Source organism: Poecilia mexicana, unplaced genomic scaffold (assembly GCF_051168715.1).
Source record: "Poecilia mexicana isolate PSO_F unplaced genomic scaffold, ASM5116871v1 scaffold_14, whole genome shotgun sequence".
Lineage (NCBI taxonomy): Eukaryota > Metazoa > Chordata > Actinopteri > Cyprinodontiformes > Poeciliidae > Poecilia > Poecilia mexicana.
Genome location: NW_028263383.1, coordinates 10,021,206 through 10,035,351, shown reverse-complemented (window position 1 = coordinate 10,035,351; position 14,146 = coordinate 10,021,206). Strand labels below are relative to the sequence as shown.

The window sequence follows — 14,146 nt, the reverse complement described above, 5'->3', positions numbered from 1 at the left end:
TTTAAGATTTTTTTTTTTCTTTTTGCATAACCTGTCAGAATTGCAGCAAATGTCTCACATAAAAACAAAATCTTTCTTTTGGAGCTATTAAAAAAGAAGTTATAAGATACAATTTCAAAAATATTCACTGTCCTGAGGAAAACCCCCCGCAAAGACAACTGTATGAGTCATACGCAACCACTGAGTGGTAAACAACACTCTGAAATGTCAGTTTAGCTCATCTTAAAAATATAAATGAATATGAATAAAGTCTTTAATGTACATTTTTATGTTCATCATATATATAGAAATATTAGAAAACAAAATGGTCATAACATCATTATATTAATTTAATGCTCAACTGTAATGGATCTGCTGAGGCTAAAGGATCCGAAATAAACAAACACCCCTTGGCATCTCCTTTAAGTCCAGGTCAATGTATTTAGTGCCAGTTTTTAATGCATCAGCATGTGTAGATATAGTTTATGGATGTATTATCATGTCATTATCTGATCACTTCAGTAGTTGCACGTAAAATGGAAGCTTAGCAGCTGCACTTGTGATGTGATTTATATTAAAATAGACCATTGATCCAGTCTGTTATAGCTCTCCAATTTGCTGAAGCCAACTAGACATATGGAATGAAATAATACTTTATGTACAGCAGCAAAATGCACGAGCAAAAACACTTCCCAGGTCATTTCATGCAAATTCAATCTGATATAAATGAAAATTTGAGTATCTACTTGTACTATCGGAAAAAGGCAGCTTAAATAGTCACCTATGCTTGAACTTGCCAACAGCAAGGTTGATGAACAGAGCCTATATGAGATCTTAATATGAATAATAGAGGTTTCGTGCAGGCTAATGTTCCGAATGGACATTTTTGATTAGAAAAAACTATAAAGGCTTTTGAGGTCCAGTTTTTTGGCACTGACCATATGCCTCACAGCCCAGGGCAGCACACACAGAAGTCACACATCAGAGGCAGTTTTACAGTTGGAAGGACAAGATCCAACTGAGTATATTTGTTTGCATTTCCAGTCAATGATGACTGGGTGCCCCACTGTGTTTAGGAATTTATAAGCAAATGTGGGAAGAAAATGTTAGTGTAATAAATGAAAGTGGTATTTGATTAGCTACTTCTAATTAAAGCTGCATCCCGTTTTTCACCCCATTCTGGCCCTTTGAGGTGCAAAAGGAGGGGATCACCCAAGGCCTCTCTGGTGTCTGAGAATCCACTGCTTAAACCATAGTAATAACTCAAAAAGCTGCCTTGTTTGCTGAACTTAAGCAACTATTAAGAAGGAGCGCCTGTGATGTTGTCTTATTATCTCCACCTCAACTCCCTTTTTCCATTTTCTTTTCTTTTTCTATATTCCTCTGATAAGTCTGCTTGGCCTTTAGCACATCTGTCATTACAGGTTCTTTGTTATATCATCTCTGCTAAATGATGTATATCCACTTTGGACTCTGTCATCTCAGTTATGATCATCTCGTGACAGCTGGAGTTACTTTGACGCAGCTCACCTCCTCACTGACTGATAGATTTTATCTACCAGTCCCAAACATAAAAGATGCATCGTGCAAATGCTCCAGATGTTCATGTTTTGAAATAAGAACACTAGAAAAGTCTAGAAAAGTCTGATTATTTTAAAGACTACAGTACACAATATATTAAAAATAGACTGTAAAAACAATCTAAGTTGAAATCTTGTGTGTTCACTGAATAAATTGATTAGATTTTTTTTATTTAGATATGAATGTTAGAGAACATTTTATCCAGTGAACTGTTGTTGCTCTGCTTTTACTCGAAATCTTTTTATTATAAGATGCTTGCATCAGTGAACTCCAATTCATACCAAAACATTTCTCCCTAACTCAACCGGAGTAAAAATGTAAATTTTTCTCATCTTCTCGTTCTCCCTTTTCAATTGTTCTATTTATTACAGCAGAGATATCACATCTTTACACATATATTAACCATCTACACTCATTACTGTTCATAAGAGTATTAATGTGCCACATTTCAGACTAATTTCATTTGCAGGTACTCTGCAGACAATAGATCTTTAATGTTGGTCTTCTCGTTTTATTCAGCATTTCAACACCGTAAAACTAAGTTAATATCTGATGTGTCAGAGTGTTGTAGGGAGGTGGATTTTCACATGGCTTGTACCACTATATTATGTATGTCATTTGGAGGCACAGAGGTGCTTGACTTGAAGTTATTTACAAAATTTCAACTGAGTAACTAATAATTTGATTAATAGGACAATGGGCAAGATAGAAATAATTTAGAAACAGAAAACGGTCATGAAAAGACAACTTTTTTTTTTTTAACAATTATCAGGTTTCACGATCTTTCACGGTCTTAATCTTCTGGTGTTTATCAAGTTCTTCAACCAATGAAACAAAAACAGAAACGGTTGTAAAAAACTAAAGAACGGCCCAAGAAAAAAAGCTATGTACCAAAAACATCATAATGCAATTTAAAATGTATTTTTGAAACTTTGTCATTAATGTCCAGGTTCTAGAGAAAAGCATTGGTATTTAGACTGGCAGCAGCAAGCAGCAATCTTAAAAAAAAGGTACTATCGTGCTTCTCTATGGATTTATTTTTTTTCATCCTGTCCTACACAGTTAAAATTAGTAGAACTAATGCTCTTAATCCTTAAGCTCAGATGGTTTAGGGTTATGCCTGAAACGTCTTCAGGATGCCTCCAGAGTGATCCATTTTTAACTCAGAGGAGAGATCAAGAGGAAAGAAGGGAAGATTCAGCATTTCAAGCAGAGATCAGTGAACAAAATCATTAGATGGACAGAGTAATGAATTAAAGAATTGTGAAAGAGCTTTAAAGTGTCTCTTTAAATATGCACAAAATTAGTTCATGTTTATACGCTCAAATTAAATTCTGAGCAATGAGGGCATATTTAGGGCACTAATCATAGCTAAAATGGAAAGTCTGAACAACTGCAGAGCATGCAGAAAAAAAATCCAAGTTTCAGATGATTAAGCTTTAACTTTGTGTTTATAATTGCTGAACAGATGAGGCACTATTAATTAGAAGCACAGAAACTTATCTGAATCATAACATTTTGATTTGCTATTTTTTTTCTCATTTTTCAGCTAATGACTGACCAAACACAGGGACAAATAAATATAGTGGTTTAATAATAGTGGTACAAATCATTATGTGCCTGATCTGGGCCAAAAATTGGAAAAAAAAAATAATCACAATACAATAAAACATGTATTAAAATAATCTTCCACATGAATGGGAGAATGTTGATTATTTTTACTGTGCTGTGCTGGTTAGTGCTTGGATTATCATCAAAAGCTGATGTAAAACCTAACCCAGATAGCCTTCCATATTTTTTGGCCAGACTAAAACAAAGGTAATAATATGTGATGGAACAATAGGGAATATAAGCTACAAGAAAATAAGGATGTTTGTTATTCCTGATGCTGTTTAGTTAATAGATATTACAGAGTGGCGTACTGCTCATTCATCTCGCTCTTCCCTTTGATGTCAGATTTAGCTCTTGAACTTTGAAGTAATCTGCATTGCAAATAAATGCAACATTATGAAAAAAAAGAAGAAAGCATTTTATATTGTAATGAGTCCAAGATTGAACAGAATATTGCAGTGTGGTGTTAAATGGTTGTGCAAATTAAACAACAATAATAACTTTGTTCAAAATGCAATATATAAAAAAAATAACAATTCTAACAAAAAAGGGTTAAAATAAGGCTAAAAACAATGTTTTGAAATACAACATAATTATGAAACACTACAAATAAATACTGACATGCCCATCTCCCATCTTTAATTTTGACTTAGCTTATTATCTGACCATTTTCTTGTCTTGTATAGATTTAATTCCAAAAGTATTCAGACCCCTTATCATGTTAATGTAAAATTATTCAATAAGAAGCTTATTTCAGATCGGAAGTAAGAGTCCTTCAAAAGATAATTCAGCATTGAAAAGGAGTATTAATTTTTAAAAATGAAAAACTTATCTGTGTATCAACATTTTACTTAAAACAAATGTCTTGGTTCTCTTTACAAGTTTTTTCTTAAATTCAAGTCAGGACTCAATAGTTGGGACACTTCAAATTGTTAATATTAGCTCCAGTTGGGAAAAAAAAAAAAAAAACATGTTAGAAATATGTTCGAAATATTTAAATACTACTTTAGATTTAAACATCTGACGAGGTTATTAAACAATTTCGGCTGAACTGTTCTGTATAGTGGTAGATTGAGGGTCAATGGAAAAGAAAGAAAGAATGAAACCTATGGGAACTCAGTGCACATGTATGGGGCATCACCAGCTTGGAAAAATACAGTGGCGGGTTTAATATTTTTTACAGTTAATGATCACTTTAAAAAAATGGTTGTTCACCTCCAGTCCTTGAAGGTCACTTTGTCATGCTGATTAGGCAATTCATCCATTTGGTTCAGGTGTCCCTCCCCATTTAAAGAACAAAAAGCCTTAAACCTGACCTGAGTAGCTAAACTATTCAGAGGTCTATCCAGTCTGGTCTTCAGTGTCAAAAACTTTGCTCAGAATCAGCAGCAATAAAACAGTAGCTAACGCAGAGTCTACTACCAAGAATAAATAATTCAACATCTTTCTGAACACTGCTTCTGTAGAATGATTTACTCAAAAAACGACTGTAATATGACTGCTGAGTTATAAACTTCTGGCCTTGGTGCTTGAAACTTCTTTATGGTAGAAAATGTTTTGTTACAAGCCAACTTTTGACTCTATTACAATTTTCTTAAAAGCACTAGATATCAGCGAGGAAACTGACAGCTTCTTTTTTAAATTATCTGCTCCTTATCATATTAGTATTTGCATTAAGTCTGAACTTATAGTATTAGGAGTTGTTGAGTTGTCTTTTAAAGGTCACCTTAGTGATTTATTACAGACTGAATATGTTGTTGTCAGTCCAAGTGTTTGACTTCAAAACCTAATCTCTTCCCTTGCCAGCAACTGTATCACTCTCAGAAGACGCACAGAATTCATGCCAGCGCTTGACTGTCAAGTCACAACACGCACCAGAGCTTCAAAACTCTGAATGTTTCTGTTTTGCCTCCCAGTGCTTTAGGGAGACCAGTCAAAAAATTGAGTCTGTCTGATAAACTCAAGCTACAGTAATGAAAGTGAAGAGGCATCTGTCTGTCTCTGGGTCTTTGGGTTTCTATGGCTTTTTTCAAATTGACTTGCAACGCATCTCTCTTTAAAAACTCGGATTGCATCATTGCACTCCCCAAAGTCATTCGGTTGAATGAGAGCATTTAAAACGGGATCAGTAGACTTACTTCCATATGATTCAACAGACATCAGAGGATGAGTTTCTAAATAGTTTTGTGTAATATTCAAGATGAAATGTGACCCGTTAGCTGGACTTTGCAACTCCTAGTGTTATATAATGTTATAATGTTGTCTGATATTTTATTCTGAGACCATACAAAGTATGACTGTTAAAAAAAAACAACAACTAACATTTCATTGCTCCATCCATCAAATAATGTGCTATACTGGTCTATAGCCCTGACCCGTGCGCCACACATCTTAGTGTAGTAGAACAGTAATGCATTACAGGTAATCACAGGTATGTCAACAGAGAGCAGAGACCTATGGATGTCAAATCAAATCTTCCTATTGACTGACCTGTGAAAAGCATACACTACAAAAAGTCTGGGGAACAGATTGGGGCTTTTGCTGGAATCTGATGCAATGTTGTTTTCTTTACTTCACAAGTACAAGAGAAAGGTGGAGAGTGTTGAAGAGTCTTCTGAGGTTGTCTATTTTGCTTAGTCACAATAGCCTCCTGTCAACACGTGGATGCACGCACTCCCTCCTCCTCTCTTTATCTCTCGATTGATTGCTCTAATCAGTGGGATGCAGTCAAGCTCTGTGAGAGTGCCACGTTATTTTCCACTTTACTAACCCATGAAGGGGAGGAATACTCCCAATTTCAGCTCAACCAGGTCAGATGGAAAACAAGTCACAGGTAAAAAAAAAAAAAAAAGAAAGAGAAAATAGGAAGCATCTTCATGGAAAAAAAGACTTTTCTTTAAAGAAACAGTGAGATGCATAATTTGAGTTTATGTGGGAGGCAGACAAAATTGACAATTATTTCATCTCAGTAGATTCAATTGAGTGTTACATATTTTCAGAAAGGATGTAAATCTTCTTATTTTCTTGCATAAGAGGAGTTCTGCTAAAGAGCAAACAGGTTAATCTGCTGGCAGAGAGAAAAGCTGGCAGGTAAGAAGTCAGGGTGAACAAGCTGCTTTACAGCCGGCATAGACAAATGCTCCAAGTACACCAGAAACCAGTTCAAATTTAGGCTTACGCCTGATGAAGTTGGAACATAATCAAGACTCAAAATGTGACCTTACTGGTGTGCCAGCAAAGGAATAAAAAAAACTACGAAATGTGCATACAATGCAAAAATTGTGTCCAACAGTTCCTTGCAGAGGTCTACTATCACTAAGTATGAAAGTCATGGGGCAGACAATTTTACTAATATATATTATTTTCCTGTCGAAAACATTTCACCCTAACTGTTTTTGTAGCTGTCACCAAACATATCTGATCATTCTGTTTAGCAAAAATGACAGAGCTTATTTAACATTGTTTTGTGTGCTGGCATGAACCCTGCTTCTAAGCAATATTCATACATTTTTAATGGAGTTCAGATAGCTTAATATTAAGCTTCCCAATTCTTCCCAAAAGCAGCTACAATGTGAGTTTGGGATGCTTTATCACTGGGACACGCAACTGTAAATAAATATCAAATCTAAGTGTTGATGTAAAGACAAAAATTTGGAAGTACTCATTCTTAGTCATTCAGTTCATATTGTGCAATCGACACATACAAATCTTACCGCATGATGGTCAAGTTCTCCTTTACTTTGTGCAGTTTCTCCACTTGAAAAGGCACGGATTCAATGCAGATTTTTTTATCAACTGGATTCCACTCAAAGGACCAAGTATTTGTCTTTGTTTATCCTCCATCTATTTATCAGTGTCAGGACACTGCTCTTACAAATGGTCCAGAAGCAGATAAAAGCCTTTAAGCAATTCCAAAAAAAAAGAAAAAAGAAACATTATTAACTTGTATTTTTTGGGTGTACATAAATTAATTTTAAACAGTCTGCAAAGAAAATACTAAGCAAACTACAAAAATAAACCACTGTGCATCAACCCACAAAGTGCTAAGTGAAGTGAACAAATTAACTAACTTAAGTTCTTTAACTTTGGACATTTCAAATTAATATTTACACTTCAAATGTTTACTATTTGATATTAATTATGAATGTTTATGTATAAATATTGTCAAGTTATTTTACCTACTTAAATTACCCATATGTTTAATAAATTAGTAGTCAAATCAAAATCCAGTGTAACAGAGAAAGGCTTGTGTGTCTGTGTGAGTTTTGATCAGAATGATTGTAGGGTTGTATGTGTTTATGAGATTTTTGATCAATGCGTTTGTTTGGAGCCACCTAGTGGTGTGAAGAGTGACTGCATGAAACGGGTCCGTCGGGCACTCTCGCGGCTTCCCCCACCAGAATCCTGAGTGCTGGTGGAGGCAGGTGCGAGAGAGGCAGCGCTTCACTTCTTTTTTTTACTTAGGGTCATATTTTTCTAGTTCAACAATTAACGAAGTACTGTAAGAATATTTAACATCTACAAATATAATTTGTAAAGTTTTTCTCGTGGTTGGGCTGAAAATATGTGACCCTATGAGTGGGAGCTGCGCCGGTTGGTGTTCGTGGCTGACCACTCAGTCACGACGCTAACCGTGTCTTTTATTTTTCAGCCTGTCGGACCACTTGCCTGCAGTCAAAGCCACATTGTGAAGAGTTTTTATTTTGTTTTTGGAAATTTGTTAACTGTTATATTTATTGTTTAAACTATACGATCAAATCTAAAATAAAAAATAATAAAATAATAATAATAATAATAATAATAATAATAATAATAATAATAATAATAAAGAATTCTGAGGAGCGCTGGTCTGCAGTCAAAGCCACATTGTAAAGACTTTTTATTCTGTATTGTACTAGGTGACCGACAACTAAATAAGAAGAGTTAAAAAACAAAACCCAACAATCTTTCCAACCATCTACATCAACCATTAATAATACGCTAGATTTCACAACTACAATATAATCAAGATCTGATTTGACAACACAGGTGTTAACGAGCCGGTGGCTAGGCTAATGCTAATCCAGAATGTAAACAGACAAGCTTGGTGATCTGACAATAATTATAATACAGTTTCTGCCTTACCGACTGTCTCTCTGCTTGTTTGTAGATGTATCACACGAGCAAATAAATCTTCAAAGGTGACACCAAACTCCCGTTTTTTGTTTTTTTTTCTGCTTTGCATTGCTTTGTCTGCCGCTTCTAATGTTTCCATTATTGTCCGTCCCTCTTTATGGTCCGTGTACTACAACCACTGGTCCGCCATGTTTCCTTCTGACTGTCAATTCTTCAGGTAGGGCAAGTCTTTTCTTTACTTTTTGTTCCTTTTTTCTTTTCACTTTATTTCGTTTCTCTTTCCTTCTCTTTTTCCTTCTCGTCCTCTTCTGATTTGACTTCACAATGATGCTGTTTGATACTTGGTTGTTTTTAAAGTGTTTTCAGGTTTTGTATTTTGATGCCTTCAAACATTTTTTTTTGCTCAGTCTTTGGTATATTTAGCAAATATGTATCCAAATTGCATCCGGCTTATCTATGAGGGTAGCTCCAGATTACAGGTTTGTCTTTCTAGGTTGGCACAGTCACAGTTCAATTTGATGTTGACCTTGTTTGACAGAAATGGTGGTGTTTCAACAGTTCCCAGATTATAATCAACTTGATCACTTGATGTGGTGGCTTCCAGGACAATGATCCCCAAATCACACCTATTTTTTATTTATTTACTTATTAAATGGATAAAGCAGGCTAACACTGAAATTATCCAGACATGGAAAATATGAGGACTACGCTTAAAACCAAACAGTTTAAATTAACTCTACTAATTATGCCAAGAAGACAGGTGAAACGTTCTGCCAGAATTATTAAGCAGAATATGATGGGCTGTCATCATAGCTTTAGGGAAGCTCTTAAATTTCCTTAGATGTTCAGTGGCAAAATGTACTTGACAAAGGAAAGGCTTAAATGAAATACAGTGAAATGAGACATAAGATTCTGCAGAAAATGAAAGCACCTGTCTTCAGATTGTGTGTTCCTGGAGTCACTGAAGGAGATTGAGACAACTATGTTTTATTCATGTTCATCTGACTGTTGCTGAATGCCTGTTTTTACCTTGTGCTCTCCACACAAAGTAGTAGTGGTTGCAGTTTTTGTGCATTCGTGTCGACAGAAAGGACAGGGAGTGGAACAACAGTGTGACAGGGACAGACAGAGCAGGAGAGGGTGATGGAGATGCAGTCAGAAAAAAACTCCAGTGAGATGACAGAAAAGGCCAAAGGGACAGGAGAAAATAAGAGATAAACAATTGAGAGAAAGAGTACCAAGGGAAGAAAAGAGAAATGAAAAAAAAGAAGCTCAGACAAAAAGTGTGTCACATAGTGAGAGTAAAAAACTGTAAGGAAAGAGTGAAGAATGGAAGTGAAAGAGAAATCAGTGTGTGTGTGAGAGAAAGAGAGAGAGAGGCTGAGTGGGGGCAAGATTAGGGAGGCGATATCAGACTGTCCATCAGTGTCACAGAGCTTGTGTCCTCTGTAAGTCATTTCATTCATCAGCCTGGAAGCTCAGATTGTGTCTGGATGGCCTGTTTACTTATTCTACATCATAGCAGCAAAAAGTGTGTGTGCTATATCTGCTTTCAGAATAGACCTCTGTTGAATCAAACCTGAATATTGATGTAAAAATGCATGTACACAATTTTACAACCTGGACCACGTGGTAAAACATCAGCAACAAATGGATGTAATATCATTTCAAAACACACTGGCTTACAGAAAACTATAGTACATTTACTGTGTAATATTCACATTTGAGTTATTTACTATCATTTCATCATTAGCTTACTTCCTACTGTTTTAAAGTTTAGTTTCTGTAAAAGTCATTTCTTTGTAAAAACAATTGTATTCCTAATGTATTACATGATCCTAAAGAGCTTTGGGCACTAAAGTTATCATTTTTGTATGCAGCGAAGGAAAACGCTTCACTGACTTATGTTTAATCAGCGCATTCTTTTCTCCTTCACTGCTGAGCATAGACTTGAGACCAAAAAGAACCACTTAGCAAAAACCCATCCGTGTTCAAATGAGGGTTGTCATCAATCAAGCAACCCTCTGCTCTTATGGTGTCAGTGTGGACAATGTGCGGTGGCTGAGTGACGGGAAACAGTGCATTATGTTTAAAAGTGACACTAATGTACTGGTGTTGGTTAACTGGCTGACTAATACTATAAATAAATAATAAATCTACAGCAAATCAAGAAAATAATAGTATAAGCATTAACTGGCAATGTGCAGAAAATAAATTAAATATACAAATGTTTAAACATTTAGTAAAAATGCTTTATTTTTACACATGATCACAAATAGACTACTTCATTGAGCTTTATTGATTTCTGTTATATGTACTCAGAGGTTTGTCCACCATTATTTTAATGCTACTCCTGACATGTTATTGGCTTGTTTTCCAGACTAAATGTGAAGCATCACCCATCAAACAGCAAATCAAAGGATTTTATGTATTACGCATCAGAAGCTTTAGATCCCACAGTGTTTTCTTGGCATCGACTGATATAGTTCATGTGATAAAAGTTTCTCGAGAACTCAAATTCTCATTCTGTATTTTTTTTTCTTTTCTTGAACTTCTTTTACTGTTTACTGTTTGTGTCATGGGAAAGAACATCCATCACCTCCTCTCCCCACTCTCCTGTTTCCTGTTTTTTTTTGGGGGGTGGGTTTACTGGCATTTGGTCAGTTGTGACAGAGCGTTACAAAACTCTGCTCTGTGCTAGAAATCAGTGATTGCTACAATTTTCTAGCCCTGTTTTGGGGGATAATCTGGTGCAACCACTAGCTGCAAGCTTCACATTAGGTTTTCAACTCTGCATAATTCTCCCAGGGGAATGTACTCATTTGCTGTTTTGCATGAGTGTATGCATATATTCTTGGAGCTCAGAAGTAAAAGGTGCATTTCATTTAAACACTTCGAATGAACATGCATTTATCAAAGTGCTGTGTGGGTTGTCAGAGAACTGCTCACCAACAGTGAAGGTCTACTGTGAGAGGGTTTTTCATATGCTTCCAAATGCATGCCACTAAAGCATGTGATTATGACAACTGGTGCTCATGACAATGCTCATTTGTTTATACTAAAACAAGAGCAAAGGGGAGGAAGAAGAAATAAGCACTACTGGAGACATTTAGATTATCTTTCATTTCTTTATTTCAAGTGAGGAAAACAATTAATCCAACTGGCCTCATTTTGCCAAATAGGCAAGATGTGTCTGATGCGCCTCTCATACATTTTCTCATCTATTCCATTCTCAAGCATAATGTTCCCCCCATTTCCATCAGTCATCAAGGTCCATTAAAGAGCCGTTCATCTGAGAGGCCACTCTATGACATTAGGCGAATAATGCATCATTTCGGCTTGATGGGAGCTGGTGGGGGTAAATTAGTGGCACTGATTGAGAACCCCGGTTTACATTGATTACCTCTAAGCCGTTGGAGCGTGGAAAGACATTTTGTAAACCTTGACTGCTATTTCATATTGAGCTTGTGCAAAATATTGTGAAAGAGAGGGAGAAAAAAAAGACCAACGAAGCAGTAATAAAGACAAATTAAAGCGGCGTTCATTTCACTACTGCTTGAGATTGAATAACTGTTGCCTAGGATACTGTGAATTTAAACACAGAGGAGGGAGGGGGAGAAGCAAAATAGGCTGAGAATGAGAAGGAGTCAAAGAGAGATAGACAGAAACAGCAGGACGTAACGTTTAGCTTTGTGCCTCTTATCGATTCCACCCTGTCATCATTGAGGAGACCACTTAGCCATTAGAAGATTAGGCTTGTAGTAGGCCTATATCTCACAAGGACAGCCAAGTTGATGATGATGAAGTAGTTCATGGAGAGCCTTCAAAATGTAGCGATATATTACAAATTCATACAACAAAAAGAGCAGCAAAACAGAGATATGTTTTCTTGCTGCAGGGATGTAAATCTCACACAACATAATTCTTTAAGGACATGCAAATAAGTTCACTAATAACTTCAACATTCATACTATATTTTCTTTTTCTCACAAAATGTTTGTAAAAACTGAAAAAACTGTGGAAGAGATGTTTTTTTTTATTGCAGTGGGAATCCTGTTTCCTTATTTACGATCCTTCTGTCCATACACTTGCCGAGCCTTGCAAAAGTCTTCATACACTATTATTTGTTTCATCCATTGTCACATTACAGCCTCAAACCTTTTGCTATGTGATACACCAGAATGAATGGTACACACTGTGAAAGAGGAAACAACTGAAGAAGAAACTGACATTTATCTAACAGTCATTTTTAATGTTTAAAAGTTCACTTTTTTTTTCTTTGTTCCTTGAGCTAACACACAATTTTCTTCTAAAAAATCAGTAGTATGTTAGTCTTTTTTTATCGTTTAAAACCTGAAGTCCTGTTTAGTCTATAAATAGATCATAAAAATAGATACTAAGTTTTAATGTACTGTATGCTATCTATTTTATATATTGTTCTCTCCTCTTCCTCCTTCAATTATACCTTCACAATTTAATGTCCCATAAGGGCCCATAAAACTACCAACATCACAATGAATAAGAGTAAGTTTTATTTTTGCCATATTTTTATAGCAAATATTTATGGTATTTATTATGGAAATTGAATAATTTGCCAGCAGGAGCCTCAGTCATAAGCTTAACAATGCAAAGAACCTAAAAGAGAACAACTCCTGTTTTAAGATAGACCTGATGAGTCAGTCTGCTAAAGAAAACCAGGAAATCATGGGATGAGTAGGCGGCTCAAGGACACATAAAACCTATTTGAGTTGAACAAAGTCTTACATTTTTGTTGAACAGGCTTAATATGATGCCTGAAGTCATAAGGAAAAGGGACAATGAGTAGATGACTGGAGGAGCAGCAACACTGAGATAAAGTGGTAGATTTACTAGAAATGCTACAGAAACATAATCAAGAAAAAATTAGAGGATGAATATTTGTGCATTTCCAATCTAAATTTAGATCTGTATATTTTAGTTTTAAGTATATTTAATTTTTGGTTATTTTTTAACTTTAACATACACTCTCATTTGACCAGGGCACCTTCCCCTACATGACTGTCCCTACATTACATTCATTGGATTGCTTTATCAGAACGTATGACAACTTGCAGTGAGTCATTTCTAAATCTTTTTAAAATGGTTTCAAATTGTTCCCAGGAAGACATTTCTTTTAATTTTACAGCAGGATGCAGGTTTCCTGTCTGTGGGTTCATGTGTCTGCAAGTCCAAAAGCATAAACCGCACATTGTCATGGTTATTTATGTGGAAAATAAACAAGCATTTGGATATGAATATGCACTTGAGGCTGCGTCAGAAGGCTGTGGAAGAGTTAAATGTAGGGTGTCAGAAGACAGCCTGCCTCCAGTATATTCAAGTAGATACATAAGTGCGTTCATGCATGAAAAACTAAAAGCACGCTCAAATAGAGACCTACATGCACTCTAGAACTTTGAAAAAAAAAGACAAGTGTCTTAATGACACTTAGCCTTACACTGACTCTTCAGACCAAGTGAAAGTCTGACTATGCCAAAAGCTGTTAAAAGTTAATGACCCAGCAAACCTTGAAATTCATTCACATGATGCAAGCCCATGAATCAACTAACTTCAAAAACAGCAGCAAAACTCTTTGAACACTTTGGCTGAGGTTCACTCCTCTAGTTTTTACTGCACAGAAATTTAAAGTGACATTCTCTTATTTTTTTTTTACTTACAATCTGCCCAAGGTTTCTTTTGCCAAATGGATGGTCCTTAGTGGACACATTAGCAATGACACATCACTTTACTGCCACTTAGACATTTGTACTCTGTGAATGGGTTCTCTTGCTACTCCTGTCTTTATGTATGAATGTGCATGGAGAGAGATAAACATGCGATATTG

The 14,146-nt window shown here is 35.7% G+C and overlaps 1 protein-coding gene and 1 long non-coding RNA gene across 2 annotated transcripts in view; one reads left to right on the top strand and one right to left on the bottom strand.

Moving 5' to 3' along the window:
* The window catches only part of LOC106919269 (uncharacterized), a 57,807-nt gene extending 48,637 nt beyond the window's left edge, over nucleotides 1-9,170 (bottom strand). The window contains exons 1-2 of the long non-coding RNA XR_015765336.1: nucleotides 8,296-9,170; nucleotides 6,885-7,070 (exon numbers count right to left, since the gene is read on the bottom strand). This is a non-coding gene — a long non-coding RNA (uncharacterized LOC106919269). The remainder of the gene's footprint in view (nucleotides 1-6,884; nucleotides 7,071-8,295) is intronic.
* kctd16b (potassium channel tetramerization domain containing 16b) overlaps nucleotides 1-14,146 on the top strand; it is an 87,618-nt gene that overhangs the window by 47,075 nt on the left and 26,397 nt on the right. The window lies entirely within an intron of this gene.